Source organism: Lepisma saccharinum, chromosome 16 (genome assembly GCF_977018435.1).
Source record: "Lepisma saccharinum chromosome 16, izLepSacc3.1, whole genome shotgun sequence".
NCBI lineage: Eukaryota > Metazoa > Arthropoda > Insecta > Zygentoma > Lepismatidae > Lepisma > Lepisma saccharinum.
The window spans coordinates 13,566,052-13,583,327 of record NC_139244.1 but is presented as its reverse complement, the minus strand read 5'-3'; the positions used below and the strand labels follow the sequence as shown (position 1 = coordinate 13,583,327).

General features: G+C 40.7%; 1 protein-coding gene across 1 annotated transcript in view; it reads right to left on the bottom strand.

Moving 5' to 3' along the window:
• LOC146000261 (sodium/potassium-transporting ATPase subunit alpha-like) overlaps nt 1–17,276 on the bottom strand; it is a 471,911-nt gene that overhangs the window by 214,503 nt on the left and 240,132 nt on the right. Inside the window, exon 3 of the mRNA XM_083137721.1 lies at nt 16,471–16,565. The gene's annotated coding sequence lies outside the window, so the exon portion shown is untranslated. The remainder of the gene's footprint in view (nt 1–16,470; nt 16,566–17,276) is intronic.

Here is a 17,276-nt window from a genome sequence, read left to right as displayed (position 1 = left end):
TCGACGTCCCAACCAAAGCCCGAAGGACGTTTCCAGAGAGAGATGATTGCAGATCGACGTCCAATTGATGCCCGACACTGGGGATAGTCCGAACCGGCGCGTGACCACGTACACCCGACGCTAGTGACGAGAGGAACGCCCGAAGTACTGAGGAGGTGCAAGTACACCATGTCGTCGCAATTATTCTTCGTCGCGATCGACCTCGGAGGACAATTTCGCCACAAAGGAACCGTGTGCCAAGTCCCGCGTCCAGGAGAGATGAATGACCACGCCATGTAGCAGAGTCTGGTACAGTATACTTCAGAGGGTATCATGTACATGTAAACGTGCGCCGTTAGTATCAACACCGTACAGTTAACGCCGAAGTCTCACTTATTCGCAAAGTTACTCAGGAAAACCCAAACCTAACTTCCGCGTCTAAAAATTGTTTTGGTATTGTTATAAAAAGGGGTAATTTCATGTTCAGATGTTCCAATTTAATTGTCTGCATTCAGCGTTAGAAGCTCCATTTCATTTCTTTAATATTTAGTATAAATTGTCAAAGTGTGCTCCATTTCTTGTGTAACCGACCGCCCCGTCGCGCCATTTAATTTGTCAATAGTTGACTGATGAGTCCTTTTTAATTATGGAAAGCGTAGTTGTTTTTATTGCAAGGTCGTGTGCGTGAAATAGTATTATTTGTTGCATAGTGGTTTTTAAGGTAATTTTTGCTCGCGCCGACGATTGATTAGTGTATTCCGGCAGCTGGAGCCAATTAAGTTTTTGCATCCCTATGTAATTGTGTAGTTGTTCTCATTGGACGAGAGAGGCTTGTGTGTAATACCCCCGTCCGAGAAACTTGTATAAAGTCGTGCTTACGACTGGGTGCAAACGTTCAGTCGAACGAAAGATTTAACCACGCCGACCCAATTGTCTTAGTTAACCGCTTTCCGAGGGCTGGCACTTAAGTTAATTTAAAAGAGCACAGGAGCTGGCAGACAAATGCCCTAAATTCACATAAAGGTTTGAAAAATTAAAAGGAATGATATGTTAATGAGATCCATGATTTGTATCCATACTTCACATGTAAAAATACCTCATGTGTGTGAAAGAGAGATAGAGTGAATGTTGTGAGCGTTTGAGGAGGCTTTGTAAACAGTTGTTGATTGCAATATTTTTTTGTTGTTACAATATATATTCACTTTTTACCGTTCGTCAGTGTTGTTATTTGACGTTTTTCAGGTACCGGATATTATGCTATTAGTGTGTTATGAATGTTCGAATCTACATATCAAAGGTAAACAAAACAGTGTAACATTTCAAGGTATTAATCTCCGCCTCGCAATAGTATGACAATAAACGACCGTCTCAGTACCGAACTTGATAACTGGACCGTGAGTCACGACCGGTTTCCCGTACACATAACGACGTTTGGCCCCGTGCCGGGGTATGATTGACACGTCATTTCGGGGACCGTGAGTGCACTCGTTACACTATAGGAGATAGCACGGCGTGGGAAACTGAGTTTGGGGCGGGACTTAGTGTAGTGGCAGGATACCCTATTCTATAGGTATTGACATGCCAAGGAAATAGCGCGCACTAGCCAGCCATTTCAGAGAAAAACGCGAAGATATTGTCCAAGTGCCAAGTGGTCCGGTGATAGCGTGCCAGTTTCGATGCAAGGGACACGGCAATAATTGCACTCGGCGCCTGTTTTCAAAACCATATAAAAACTAAATTACTTCTTTACAGGTTTGTCCAATGTACTTACTTTAATAAGCTCTTAATTTTATGTGTATTTCTTGTCGTGAGATTCGAAATGTGATTGATTATTTTACGCCACCTTTCTACCTCTCTAGTTTAATCCCTAATATGAATTGATGAAGCATACGTATGATGACGAATATACAATACACAAGGTTTGAATATAGAACCTCTGTCGTCTTACCCTTCGCGACATATGCTAAGATAGTGGAGATCATGCAGTACTTGCAAAGATGAGATAAATGTGAGCGTCCCCACCGATGAATTTTAACTGATTTCTATAGAGCAGAAAGTAGCGAATGTGAATGTAAGTGAGGAATAATACACTAAAAGCTGAAAGCCAAGGAAACTGATTGTTCTTATCTTGGCTTTTGGATTGTGGAGTGACGTTTCCTTGGCTCCTATATCTATGTTTTGCCCTTCTTCTTGGCGTTTCGTTGTTATCTGTCGTTTCTGACTTCTGCTCCTGTCGCTTGAGGTGGTCGTCTTCTTCTATGGACCATATTAGTGTGACGTCATGAGTCCAAACAAAGCTGACACGTGCTTTTCTCCTATCCAAATCAATTGGATTTTCCATCGGAAGGGGTGGCTTTAAATATTGTGACAGCAGTTATGGAACCAAATTGTGATGCGTATCGTACATCCATGTAAAGATGAGATTTCGGAGAATACGTCTATATATAACATAATGTAAAGAATAAATGGAGTAGCAAATCTAGTAAAGCGAATGCTCCAAATGGCGTCCGATCCGGAATCGCAGCCAATGGGTGCCGCTGCTTCAGTCATCTGAGGCTGCTGGTCTCCCATCATCCATAGCGGCAGCGTGACCGACTTGAGATCGGATGAGCTATGGGCCTACTTCGACTGTGCTCGGAACTGGAATGTCTATATTTTGTATACAAATGCATTATTTTCTTAATCCTGTTATTCTCTACCTTATTCTCTGTAAGATATGTGTGACATATATACGTATTCTCCGAAATCTCATCTTTACATTGATGTACGATACACATCACAATTTTGTTTCATAACTGCTGTCACAATAATTGGAAAATTCAATGGATTTGAAAAGGTGAGAAACAAGTTTACACTTTGTTTAGACTCAACACGTACTCCGTTGTCTGCTGTGACGTCACCACTTATATGCTCCATTGTGTTTTGCTAAGCTCACTCTGGTCGGGGCGTTCGATGTTTGAGGACGGACGACCTCTGTAACTATAGAGTTGACTGCAGGGTTTCGATGCCTTCTGAGACTTGTCCAGAATTTGGTTGATCACTTCCTCGAGGTTGTCTAGTTGTGTAGCGGTCGTATCTACGTACTAATTAGAGCTTTCCAAGGAGAGAGAGAATTAGTGGGTTAAACATTTTATCATTCCATTCAAGACCATTGATTCAATATCACTCTTGCCGATATACAAATATTTCGGAATTTTCTTTACTTGTAGCACGGTATCATTCGATAAAAGACAGTGTTCAATAAAACTATAATTACAATAATTTTGTGTAGAATATGCTATTTAGAACTAATGATGAAACATTAACAAAAATGAAGCACATTTCTGTCAATATAGTGTTGCCACCTTGTGGTTGAAATACAGATTACTGATAAACTGTGTACAGTGGGATCCATGAGTATTGCCGTGCAAATTGTCCATGACTATTTTCATTAATTTTTCTCTTACATATTGTGTGTTTTCAAGCGATGGATTTTTATGTATGCTGGTGCATAAGTTGTCAACAGCTTGTTTCGAGTATCCTTTTCATTCTTGAAGCTCTTATTGGGTCAAATAAAGTGCACGAACATGGTGATGGACAATTTGCATGGTAATAGTCATGGATCCCACTGTACAAGGCCAGACAGTTTCACGTTCTTTTACATTATAAGGCTGTTTTCTTTTATATTCCAGATTCATGTAAGGACGTTTCGCATTATTAGGCGCATCCAGAAAGTACGTTTCCCACTTGCCCACAGGTAGCAGGCCATGCGTATTGAAACCGGTTTTGCGCATGCGTGAGAGGCACATGCTCTGGCTTGTGACTATCCTAGAAAACGACTCCCGAAAGTCCTCAGTAGCGTCGCGGCAGCAATAAGAGCCGCCTTATTCCATCTCCCGCCGCGTGCTGGATTCGTTCGGTGATCAAGTTCTTGAACGCACAAAACATACAGCCGATCGAAATTCATCGTCAGCTGTGCCAGGTGTATGGGCCAGACGTCATGAGCAAGCAGATGGTGCGTCGTTGGTGCAGGACATTTACTGAAGGTCGGCAAAATGTGCATGACGACGAGCGCAGTGGGCGGCCATCGGCCGTTATGGACGAGTTTGTGGAGCAGGTGCAGCCCTTCTGGACAGGTTCGGTTGGGAGGTGTTCGTTCATCCATCGTACAGCCCGGATCTCGCTCCCCCTGTCCGGTCAACATTTTCACAGCGAAGAAGAGGTTCAGACGGCTGTCGCACACATGTTCGGCGCCCAGGCGGCGGACTTCTACGACGCAGGTATACAGAAGTTGGTCCCACGCTATGACAAGTGCCTGAATTCCGGCGGTAATTATGTCGACAGGTAACTGGACGCGTGCTGTATCTGTGGCAATAAATCATTGAATGAAATAATGTTTCCTTTTGTGCACGACCTCGGGGAAACTTACTTTCTGGATGCGCCTAATACTTCTTCCAATTTATCCTAATGGAAGCTATTAGACGAAATCCATGAATTGTGCGTAACTTATGTAAATGAATGCAAATTGAGGAGAGGAGCTTCAAATTTCCTCCAGAGAAATAAAACAATGCCGTATGTATGAGAGTCAACTGCTTCCAGATATGATTGTAGACTTCGCGCTGCATCGAGGAATGAATATTTCTTGGCCTGGACGTCCCAAAACCTTACGTCTTCATCTTCAATACGGTCTCATCCTCTCATCTCCACCTTCACTATCACCCTCACCTTCACCTTTACCCTCATCTTCACTTTCACCCTCTTCTTCACCTTCAGCCACACGGGCAGGGGGAAATATGTCTTCTATAGGGTCACACTTCAAGAGTGTCTTGAATGAAAATATAATTTTAACATTTGTAGTGCCTCATTCACTTTCTGTCATACATAGACGAAAATGGCCTTCTGTAAAAGACTATATACACTATCTACCAAAAAGTAATTGGGCAACCCGTGACGTAGGTTATAGGGGGCAACGGAATTGTAGCTTCTTGCCGTTTTCCGTCCACTCGCTTTCTTCCCTTCTCTGCCGTTATTCGTGGCGTTATCTCACAGGCTACTGAGACGTAATACAGGAAGATTTACGTAAAGCATCTCCCACCTTTTTCATTGTCACCATGTTAAACCCTCAGGCTCGAGTAAATATTTTCTAACTTAACAATTTCCACTTTAAACACCGAATGCAAGACCGTGCTAAATTGATTGATTGATTGAATTGGTGTTTTAAGTCTACTTTGTGCACAGTAAGGCTAATCGGGACTGGACCTACAGTTTAAAGTGGAATCCGAACCACTATGTGACTCCACCTGGTATCGGACCCGTGACCCCTTGATTACAAGGCAACGATGCTACCACTGCGCCATCGGGGAGGACGCGTGCTAGATTCAAAGCGCAAATCTCGACAAATATCTTCGAAAAGTGATGCAAACATAGCATAAAGAAATTTATAATTTCAAATCTCTAGAACATTGTCGTTGCCTGTTAAATCACGTTGGAAAAAAATTGCCATGAATTAATCTCACACAAGTCTGCAAAAAATTCTCTACAAACGAGACAGTCTATGTAAGGAGATCATTTTTCAAAAGTTTGCGAACATTCCCAGCGCAACCCCATTCAAGGATTCTCTGCTAAAAGCGTCTTCTACGTCGCGGAAATTTCTATTGAAACTGCCTTCATTAATCATGTTTGAGAACAGCGGCGGCCTCAAAGCAAACTCATTACCGCCGCTGCACATTGCATCATGGGCCATATGCCCCGGCTCTTTCCAATAGCGAGGCTTCGGGAATTTAATTAGAAGTATATGGAACGTTACGTGTCCCTCCCCTCTTTCTTTACCCCGAATCTAGTGTCAAAGTAGTTTCCCAATATGATCGAGGAAGGTTCGAAGCGTCCTGGACACAGAGGAGAAAATGCATCAGTGCTGTGGCTACGAAGTTGCACCTCTTTTGATGACAACTCAAAGGGGCGTTGTTAAGGGGGTTACACATAACTCTGGGGGACTGGCCCCTCCGAAACTAGCACGATGAGTTTTGAATGTTGTTTCTAAGTCCACTTTTATGCACAGATAGGCTAATTGAGACTGGACCTACAGTTTAATGTGTGATCCGAACCACTATGTACCTCAACCGAGCCGGGTATCGAAACGGGGACCTCTTGGCAACAAGCCGACGACGTTACAACTACATCATGGGGGATACATAGATACATACATATTAATAAAGCAGTATGACATAAATTTTATGTGTATTTTGTAATGAATATTATTGATAACTTGAAAACAATACATGATACACACACCTAAATAGAGAAGAGGCCTGTCCGGAATAACCGAAAAATAGTTTCTGCTAACCAAACATTTGTTTAAATAGGTAAACAAATAATTCAAGTTAAGTCTTGAAGCTTTCATGGCGACGAATGATGAATATATTGTCCTTTCTACCCTGAAGATGAGTGTAGCGTTAGCTCTCGAAAACTTGAAAATACTCCTGGAACTCACCTTGGCGATATAATCTTTTCAAACAGATAATTGCTCGATAGTACCAAATGTTTATTGTAATTTGTTTTAGAGTTTCCAAATAATTTGGACATAATTACAAAATTTAGTAAATGCTAACCAATTTTTACTTATGGTTACCAGACCCCTTTACCAAACGAGTTTTCTCATTTCAACAAATCTCCTTTTCAGGGTATATCCACATTTAACCCCCAAACACATCAGCCTAGCTACGCTCCTGGCAACTCAGTAGCATATTTCTTTCGCAGTGTGTGCAATGTAATGCTATTTTCTTTTTTTTAAAAAAAATAAACAAGTCGTAACACATTTTGTCTGCTTAACTCAGTAATATTTTACTCAGACAACACTTAAGCTTGTGGCAAGCTTGCGATAGCTTGCTTATTGCTTGTCAAAGTTAATTTGATATGGAAAGTTGGATGCAAGTTTGACGTAAGTGGAACTCGGAAAATTAGTGTGCGCAAGTACTTCTGTTTAGCATAAATGCTACTGCTGACAGCTTAGAGTAAATTATGACAAGCCTGAAGTAGGTTTACCTTGGAAAGAATAACTGGGTGCAGACTTGCAACAGAAATGCTACTGTTGAAACCTTACAGCTTGCAGACTTGCAGCAGAAATGATACTGCTGAAAGCTTACAGCTAGCTATTATAAGCTCGAAGTAGGTTTGCCTTGGCAAGTATAGCTGGGTGCAGACTTGCAGCAGAAATGATAAGGCTGAAAGCTTACAGCTAGCTATTACAAGCTTGAAGTAGGTTTGCCTTGACAAGCATAGCTGGGTGCAGACTTGCAGCAGAAATTATGCTGCTGAAAGCTTACAGCTAGCTATTACAAGCTTGAAGTAGGTTTGCCTTGGCAAGTATAGCTGGGTTGAGTTGTGTTGAGTTGGTGTTTTAAGTCCGCTTTATGCACAGTAAGGCTAATCGGGACTGGACCTACAGTTTAAAGTGGGATCCGAACCACTTGTGCCTCCACCGGGTATCGAACCCGGGACCCCTTGATTACAAGGCGAAGACGCTACCGCTGCGCCATCGGGGAGGCTAAGTATAGCTGGGTGCAGACTTGCAGCAGAAAGTATGCTGCTGAAAGCTTACAGCTAGCTATTACAAGCTTGAAGTAGGTTTGCCTTGGCAAGTATAGCTGGTGATAGATGTTAAGAAAAAGATAAAAATTTTAGAAGAGATACTGTGAACAAGTCGAGTTGGAGAGTCATTGTCTTTTGTCTTTGTTGGATGTCTTTCATGTAGTTTTTATAACATGAAGTTATAAGTTAAATAAATGTTGTTTTGTTCGTTAACGTTTTACCTAATTGAAGATCATTACAATTGGCGACGAGGATAAAAATTGGAACAAGGTTACAAGAATAACGTGTATAAGAAGATTAGTCTTATTATGAATAAGAAGCTATGAATAATGGAGGTTAGTAATCATGTACAGTTTTTTGAACAGTTCGATGTGGAACGTGGCAATATTCAAACATACATTGAAAGGTTTGACCAATTCTGTTTGGCAAATAATATTGCAGCAGATAAAAGAGTTTGTACATTAATTTCCGTAGCTGGCGGAAGAGTGTACGATATACTAAGCGATTTAGTGGCACCAGCAAAAGTTTCACAAAAGTCATATGAAGATTTATGTTCTTTATTGCTAACCCATTTCAGGCCTAAAAGAAATGTCATAGCTGAAAGGTATAAGTTTCATTTGTTGAGACAAGAGGAAGGGCAGACGTTATCTGAATTTGTAATATGTTTGAAGCATCAAGCAGCTAATTGTTCATTTGGTACGTTTCTTAATGAAATGATGAGAGGCCAATTAGTTTTTGGCATACGTAGCGAAGTAACAAGAAAGAAATTATTAGCTGAACCAGAGCTTGATTTTATGAAAGCAGTATCCTTATCATCAACCATGGAAATGGTAGAACAAGATGTAAGGTTATTTTATCAAAAAGATAAGACTGTATTTAGTAATGTACATCATCTACAAAAAGATAGAACAGTTAGTCAGCAAAGTAAGAAAGGTGCTTTTAAATGTTCAAGGTGTAATAATGTACACGTTAAGTACAAATGTCCAGCTTGGAATGTACATTGTTTTAAATGTGGATTAAAGGGTCATTTTCAGCAGTGCTGTAAGAATATAAATAGCAATGTTTTTAGGAAGGAAGCTTCAACTAAGGTGAGACATGATGTTGATACATCTATGAAGCCTTTGTTGTTAAACGGCGTACATGTGGAAGTTAAACAACCTGTGTACGGTAATAAGAAAAGTAGGTTAGACTTAAGGAGTCTTAATGAGAATTCAAGTGAACCTTCACATGAGAATAATGTACATAAGAATCAATTATATGTACAAAAATCGGATGTTGAAATGAGTAGCTCTGGAAGTGAAGCTGATAATTGTTTAGTTAGGTTGATGTGCAATGGCAAACGGGTCCAATTCGAAGTGGATACGGGTGCAGCAGTATCTGTTTGGGATGAGGAATTCCATACAACGAATTTTAGGAACATTCCAGTTATAAAGAGTGTTCTCACTTTAAGGAATGCAGATGGGAGACCACTACCAATAGTAGGGAGAGTTATGCTGGATGTGCAGTTAGAAAATGGAGGATTAAAAATGCCCTTGTACATTTCCCGAAATAAATTGAAAACACCTATTTTAGGAAGGACCTGGTTGGATAAATTATGGCCAGAATGGAAATCTTGGTTTCAGTTAACGATTTCTAGGGACAGTTGTTTGTTAACAGTATTAAAGCAACCAAGTTTGACTAATCAGAAAGTTGAATACTTAATAAATAAGTACAAAGAAGTTTTTTCTGGTAATATTTGTGAGCCTATTAAGCAATTTAAAGCTACAATACCAATCAAGGAGGGAGCAGTTCCAATATTCAAGAAAGCATAGGAAGTTCCATACAGTTTACAACCGAAAGTAATTGGATAATTTAGTTCAATTGGGAGTTTTGTCACCTATTCAATATTCTGATTGGGGTACACCTTTAGTGGTAGTAAAGAAAAATAATGGTGATCTACGGCTGTGTTCTGATTTTAAGGTAACTGTCAATAAAGTGGTAGAAAAAGTAACTTATCCTTTGCCACGAGTGGATGATTTACTTAATTCTTTAGTGAATGCAGACACATATGTAGTGTTGGACCTGATAAAAGCATATCTTCAATTATTACTCGATGAGAGTGCTAGAAAGTTATTGGTTCTCAATACTAAATGGGGATTGTTCACTTATAACAGGTTACCAATGGGTTTAAGCTGCAGTGCACAGATTTTCCAAAGAACAATGGATCAAGTACTGTTAGATTATACATTTGCCAAATGCTACCTGGATGATTTAATTATAACAGGCCGTGGAGAAGAAGAATGTTTCAATAACACAAAAGTAGTTTTGGATAGATTGACATATTACAATATAAAAGTTAATCTCGATAAATGTCAGTTCTTCAAAAAAGAGGTAGACTATTTAGGTTACAGGATATCTAGTAATGGTTTTCAACCTTTAATCAAGAATAAGACAGCAATATTGAATTGTCCAGAGCCAACAAACGTTAAAGAATTGAAGTCATATTTAGGAATGATTTCATTTTATCATAGGAGCATGCCAAAGTTCGCTATGAAGATAACACATGTTTATGAATTGCTAAAGAAAGGAGCAGTGTGGTCGTGGACAGATCGACATAAAGCGGAATTTCTTGAATCCAAAGAAGCATTGCGAAAAGCTGAGATATTAACTCCATACAATCCAGATCAAGATATTGTATTGATTGTAGATGGAAGTGGTGTAGGAGTTGGGGCTCAGTTGTGTAATAAGATTGAGAGTGAATTGAAAACAATTGCCTGCACTTCGGCGACACTAGCGCCTTCAGAGAGAAATTACAGTCAATTTGAAAGGGAAGCGTTAGAAGAAATTTCATAAATATCTTTATGGAAAACATTTCATAGTTTATAGTGATTTTTTACCTGTAAAATATATTTTTGGCGAGGCAGCAGCAATTCCATCGTTAGCATGTTCACGTTTGCAGAGATGGGCCTTGTTATTATCAGAATACTCATACACAATTGTTTACACAAAACGTGTAGATGTAGCAGATTTTTTATCTAGATTGCCAATAGAGGAAGACACAGGGGATGCTGAGGAATCTTTAAATTATATTGACACCTTTGAAATTGAACCTCTATTGTTAGATAACATAGTAAAGAAGACGAAAAAAGATGACATTTTACAAAAAGTTGTACAATGGGTTGATGTTGGGTGGCCTAATTCACTTCCAAAAGAGTTTCAAAATACTGTGATCTTACATTATTATAGAAGGAAGAATGAAATAACCATGAACAAAGGATGCCTTATGTGGGGAAGACGTATAATAATTCCTAAAGAATGCAGGGAAACAGTGTTGAAGCTGTTACATGCAGAACATGTAGGTACACCTAAAATGAAGATGATGGCTAGAGAATTCTACTGGTGGCCTTTAATAGACGAGGATCTTGAAAGGTTGGGACATCAATGTGTAGAATGCAATAGTTTTCAAAGAAGTACATCCAAAAACAAATATGTCGGATGGAAACAAACAGATATTCCTTTTGAAAGAATACATGTTGATTTTTTTTAATACGGAGGAAGGAAATTTTTGCTATTCATTGATAGTTGCTCTAGATGGACAGAAATATGGCAGGTGCGATCGACAAATGGAGAAGAAACTATAGAATGTTTAAACAGAAATTTCCAGATATTTGGTTATCCTTCTGTTATTGTGTCAGATAATGGACCGCCTTTCAGGAGTAATCAATTTGAGAAATTTTGTGAAAAGCATGGAATAAGATTGGTACATTCAACGCCTTGGAATCCGGAAAGTAATGGTTTAGCGGAAAGGTGGGTGCAGACTGTTAAAGGCTTATTAAGAAAGAAATATTTTCAAAGTAGAAATGAGGGACGTAGAATTGACTGGAAAAAAATTATAGATAATATTTTATACTATCTAAGATTTTCGAAGTGGCAACGATTAGGAATGTCTCCAGCAGAAAGAATTATGAGTTATCAGCCGAGAAGTATATTCAACTTACCAAATTGCCAAATAGATGAAAAGGTAGAAAATAATAAATATGAGGCAGAATCTTGGATGCCAAGATCAGGAGAGATAGTTTGGGTAAAAAAAAATCCATCTTTAGTACCTAAGTTTATAAAAGCTCAGGTGATTAAGAGAGTAGGAGCAAGGCTTTTAGAAGTGAAACTTAGAAATGGATTTACAAAAAGAGTGCACAGACATCAAGTGGGAAAGCTTAAGAACAACTATAAAGTCAGAGATTGGAGGTTAAGAAGAAAGAAGAGGAGTTGGATGACTTTTGGACGTTTCCAATGTATACAGAGGCATCACCAGGACATGGGGAACCAGAGGCAGCTGTACCTGCAGAAGCGAGGAACATAAAAAACAGAGAATTTCGAAGATCTTCTAGATCCAAGAAGGAGCCGGATAGACTACAGCTTACCTTTGGTAACAAGACCTACGAATGATTTTTTTTGTTAGAGGGGGAGAATTGATAGAAGTTAAGAAAAAGATAAAAGATTTTAGAAGAGATACTGTGAACAAGTCGAGTTGGAGAGTCATTGTCTTTTGTCTTTGTTGGATGTCTTTCATGTAGTTTTTTTATAACATGAAGTTATAAGTTAAATAAATGTTGTTTTGTTCGTTAACGTTTTACCTAATTGAAGATTATTACAGCTGGGTGCAGACTTGCAGCAGAAATTATGCTGCTGAAAGCTTACTGCTAGCTATTACAAGCTTGAAGTAGGTTTGCCTTGGCAAGTATAGCTGGGTGCAGACTTGCAGCAGAAATACTACTGCTGAAAGCTTACAGTTGGTTATAGTTGCGGCGATTGGGTTCCAAAACCGGGGAGAAGGTGGCAAACCTGAGGGGGGTGGAAACAGTATATTTTCCTTTGTATATAAGATTTAGAATAGAGTGGGGGCAAAAGTGGCGAAAAGTAGGGGGGCAACTGCCTCCCTCGCCCCCCTAATCGCCGCCACTGGCTGGTTATGACAATCTTGAAGTAGGGTTACCTTGGCAAATATAGCTGGGTGCAGACTTGCAGCAGAAATTATGCTGCTGGAAGCTTACAGCTAGTTATGACAATCTATACGTAGTCTTGCCTAGGCAAGTATAACTGGGTGCGGACTTGCAGCAGAAATTATGCTGCTGAAAGCTTACAGCTAGCTATTACAAGCTTGAAGTAGGTTTGCCTTGGCAAGTATAACTGGGTGCACACTTGCAGCAGAAATTATGCTGCTGAAAGCTTACAGCTAGCTATTACAATCTTTACGTAGTCTTGCCTTGGCAAGTATAGCTGGGTGCACACTTGCAGCAGAAATTATGCTGCTGAAAGCTTACAGCTAGCTATTACAATCTTGAAGTAGGTTTGCCTTGGCAAGTATAGCTGGGTGCACACTTGCAGCAGAAATTATGCTGCTGAAAGCTTACAGCTAGCTATTACAATCTTTACGTAGTCTTGCCTTGGCAAGTATAGCTGGGTGCACACTTGCAGCAGAAATACTACTGCTGAAAGCTTACAGTTGGTTATAGTTTCGGCGATTGGGTTCCAAAACCGGGGGGAAGGTGGCAAACCTGAGGGGGGTGGAAACAGTATATTTTCCTTTGTATATAAGATTTAGAATAGAGTGGGGGCAAAAGTGGCGAAAAGTAAGGGGGCAACTGCCTCCTTCGCCCCCCTAATCGCCGCCACTGGCTGGTTATGACAATCTTGAAGTAGGGTTACCTTGGCAAATATAGCTGGGTGCAGACTTGCAGCAGAAATTATGCTGCTGGAAGCTTACAGCTAGTTATGACAATCTATACGTAGTCTTGCCTAGGCAAGTATAACTGGGTGCGGACTTGCAGCAGAAATTATGCTGCTGAAATCTTACAGCTAGCTATTACAAGCTTGAAGTAGGTTTGCCTTGGCAAGTATAACTGGGTGCACACTTGCAGCAGAAATTATGCTGCTGAAAGCTTACAGCTAGCTATTACAATCTTTACGTAGTCTTGCCTTGGCAAGTATAGCTGGGTGCAGACTTGCAGCAGAAATTATGCTGCTGAAAGCTTACAGCTAGCTATTACAATCTTGAAGTAGGTTTGCCTTGGCAAGTATAGCTGGGTGCAGACTTGCAGCAGAAATTATGCTGCTGAAAGCTTACAGCTAGTTATGCCAATCTTTACGTAGTCTTGCCTAGGCAAGTATAACTGGGTGCAGACTTGCAGTAGAAATTCTACTGCTGAAACCTTACAGCTGGTTATGACAATCTTGAAGTAGGTTTGCCTTGGCAACTATAGCTTGGTGCAATCTTGCAGCAAGTTTACAGCTTGCCATGTAAAAACTTGCTGCAAGCTTCTTCACTTGGCATCGTAAGTTTGCTTTAGACTTGGATTAAGTTTTCTGTGCTATCTGCGTAGAGGAATTGGCCTAAACAAAGTCCGAAAGTGAATTTCAGTCTCAAGCTGTGGGGTAGCATGTTCTGTTTCACATTATTGTCAACGCTCGTGCAGCGTCGGGTCCCATGCCCATTCAGTCCAGGGCCCCCGACTCATGTGAATGGCTCCCGAGGAATGTTGTTGTGAAGAAACTCGTTTCTTGTCTATCGGACGTGACCGTCAAGTAATGCGGTCGAGATTAGACTCCGTGCCGCGAGAGGGGGGAGGGTTATTTCCGCTAGCTCAGGAGCTGGCTTTGGCTTCTACAATAACCCGAGAACGAACAACACTTTTTTTTTTTTCATGTAGCACTGTCGTCTCCATATAGTCCCACGAAATCAAGGGGTCCCGGGTTCGACCTCCTGCGCAGACACATTGCACAGTGGTTGGTTTATCGAATTAAACTCAAGGTCCAGTATCGATTGGAAAAATACGTTAACCTTCGTGGTGAAGTGGTTAGCACAGCGCGCTACGACAAGGGTCCCGAGTTCAAATCCCGGCCTGTACATGAATGTTCTTTGTGAGTGCTCCTGTTGCAGCTTCAGACTGTCGTTCATTGTTCACCGTTTTGATATTATGATAAGAAAACACACCCGTACCGAACATGCGTAGATTTATTGTTGGACTGTAAATAGCACTTGAAAGTACAACTTTATGTTCAACAATGTTTACCAGAGGCTGCGTGTCTCTGTACGATCGCTTGACGATACTCAGTTGTTTATACTAGACACCAAGAGATGGCATTGATTGTATTTTTTTTACGCAATGTTGCGCTCACAAATTGACGGGCCGGCGCCTGTGGCAGAGTGGTTAGTACATTGCACTACGACGCCAGGGGTTCTGGGTTCGAATCCCAGCCTGGGCATTGATGTTTGTGAGTGTCCATTCATAAATTTCATCATGCCATCACTCATCCTGATCATCACGCTTATCCAAGAGTGGAAGTAAAATAAAACAAATCAATTCAAGCCAGGGGTCCATGGTTCTAATCCCGGAATGGTCATGGGTGTCCTATGTTTGATTGATTTGATTTGGTGTTTTAAGTCCACTTCCTAATCGGGACAGGACCTACAGTTTAAAGTGGGATCCGAACCACTATGTGCCTCCACCGGGTATCGAACCCGGGACCCTTGATTACAAGGCGACGACGCTACCACTGCGCCATCGGGGAGGACATGGTTGTCCTTTGTGTGTATCCTCTTATCATTTTCACCATACCATCACTCATACTTATCGTCGCGATTAGCGAAAAAGTGGCAGAAAACGGGATTAGCCTATCTGAGCATGGCGAGTGGACTCAAAACAAAGTCTTAATTTTCATTCAACCAATTATCCTAGAGGTGCGTTTTCCCGCCTTTCACGACACACTCTCAAACTTCCTTTTCTCCTTTACACCTCGCTTTGGCTCCACTCCTCACATCCTCGCCTTAACGATTTTCTTGCAGACTTGCAAATTTCCCTACCTAATGGCCCTTATTCTCGCGTGCCCCTTGGCAAAGTATGCTAGTATCATTTTATTTTATGCAGGAACGGGCTCACTGGGATTGAACTTGCAGTTTGTGGTGGAATAAAAATCATACAAACCACTCCACAGGGACAAGGACAGGGGAACATAATCGAAAAATTAGTTCCTTAAGTGAAATAAAGTAACGTCGTATTTACGACTTACAAGATACGAACGGTATAAGGAGGAGAAAAGTGAAGAGTTTTGAAAGAAGCGAACCAGACATAAGAGAGAGAGAGAGTGAGAGGAGAAATAAAGAACAGACAGACACAGAGGATAATTAAGAAGCAACAGAGAGAAAGCAAGGAAGTGGGGGAGAAAAAAGAAGGGAAATGTAGAAACAAAAGACAAGGTGAAATAGAAAGAAAGTAAGTGCGGTTCGAAATATATAGAAGCGAGACAGAGAGAATTGATAATGGGCAGAGGGAGAGAGAAATTGAAAACATGACAGAAGATGTGAAAGAGAAAGAAACAGGGAAGCGATAGAGGTAGAGAAAGGGGAGAGAGAGAGAGAGAACAAAGAGAAAAATGAGAAGCAAGGCAATGTGAGAGAGAAATATAGAAGTGGTACAGAGAGAGAGAGAGATGTGTGTGTTTGTGTGTGAGGGAGAAACAAATAGAGAAGCGGGAGAGAGAGCAAAGGAAAGCAACAGAAGAACTACAGATCGAGAGAGAGAGAGAGAGACGGACAGACCTTGATTACATGGTTGATTGATGGAGTTGGTGTTTTATGTCCACCTTATGCACAATAAAGCTAATCGGGACTGGACCTACAGTTTAAAGTAAGATCCGAACATCTATGTGCCTCCACCGGGTATCGAACCCGGAACCCCTTGATTACAAGGCGACGACGCTACCACTGCGCCATTGGGGAAGGCCATTTGATTACTTGGTAAATCATTAACCACGTCAAATAGTTATAGCTCCGATATTCAGAGCTAATACAGGTCAAGCCGGTACAGGGTCCCAGTCTCCCACTTCCTACAATACTTGCTGAGCCAGTGACTGCGTTGTTGGTGTAGGGTATCTTGAAATGTTACTCACCGTTTTTTCGTCTTCTTTATTCTTCACAGTGTATTCTTTCTCCGTTTCATCTATCTGTTTTGGCTCACAGCTTCTTGGTCTTGTAACCTTCTTCTCTGAAATAATAATAATAATAACAGTACAACCACAAATAATGATAGGGAATATTACATTCAATATTAAAAACCACACAAAAAAACTCGGAAGTATTTTTATTCAACTTTCGTAAAGATAAAGATTTGTCTAATGTGTTAAGTATATTACTTATTGGCAGTTATTGCTTATTCTTATTTGCAGTGCCCCCCCCTCCAACTTGTTGCCACTTTTGCCTCGCACTATGCTAAACGTTATCTAAAAAGGGAAAGTAAACTGTCCTTGGCCCCCCTTCAGTTTTGGCATCTTGCCCCCCCCCCCCACCGTTTTTGAACCCAATCGCTGCCATCGTGTCAAATAGATAAAGAGTTGAATTTCTAACAAAAAAGGAGTTAGATCCAATTGAGGAAAACAAAAGTTCCTTATGGATGTTATCGTAAGTGTGCATAAATCTTTTGTAATGTCCTTCAAAGCCATATGATCCCAATTCCTTGCTTTGAAATACGTTCGGCGGAAAATATATTACCATTGGTTACATAACAAATGCTAAAACAATTATATTTTCATTATTCAATTTTAGTACTTGGTAAGTCTTTCGGGGAGGGGGTCCGGACTAGGGATGGCCAAACGGATCCGGATCCGAAAAATCCGGATCCATTCAGATTCGGATCCGGATCCAAAATTTACGGATCTGGATCCGGATCCGAAAATTCCGGATCCGAAAATTCCGGATC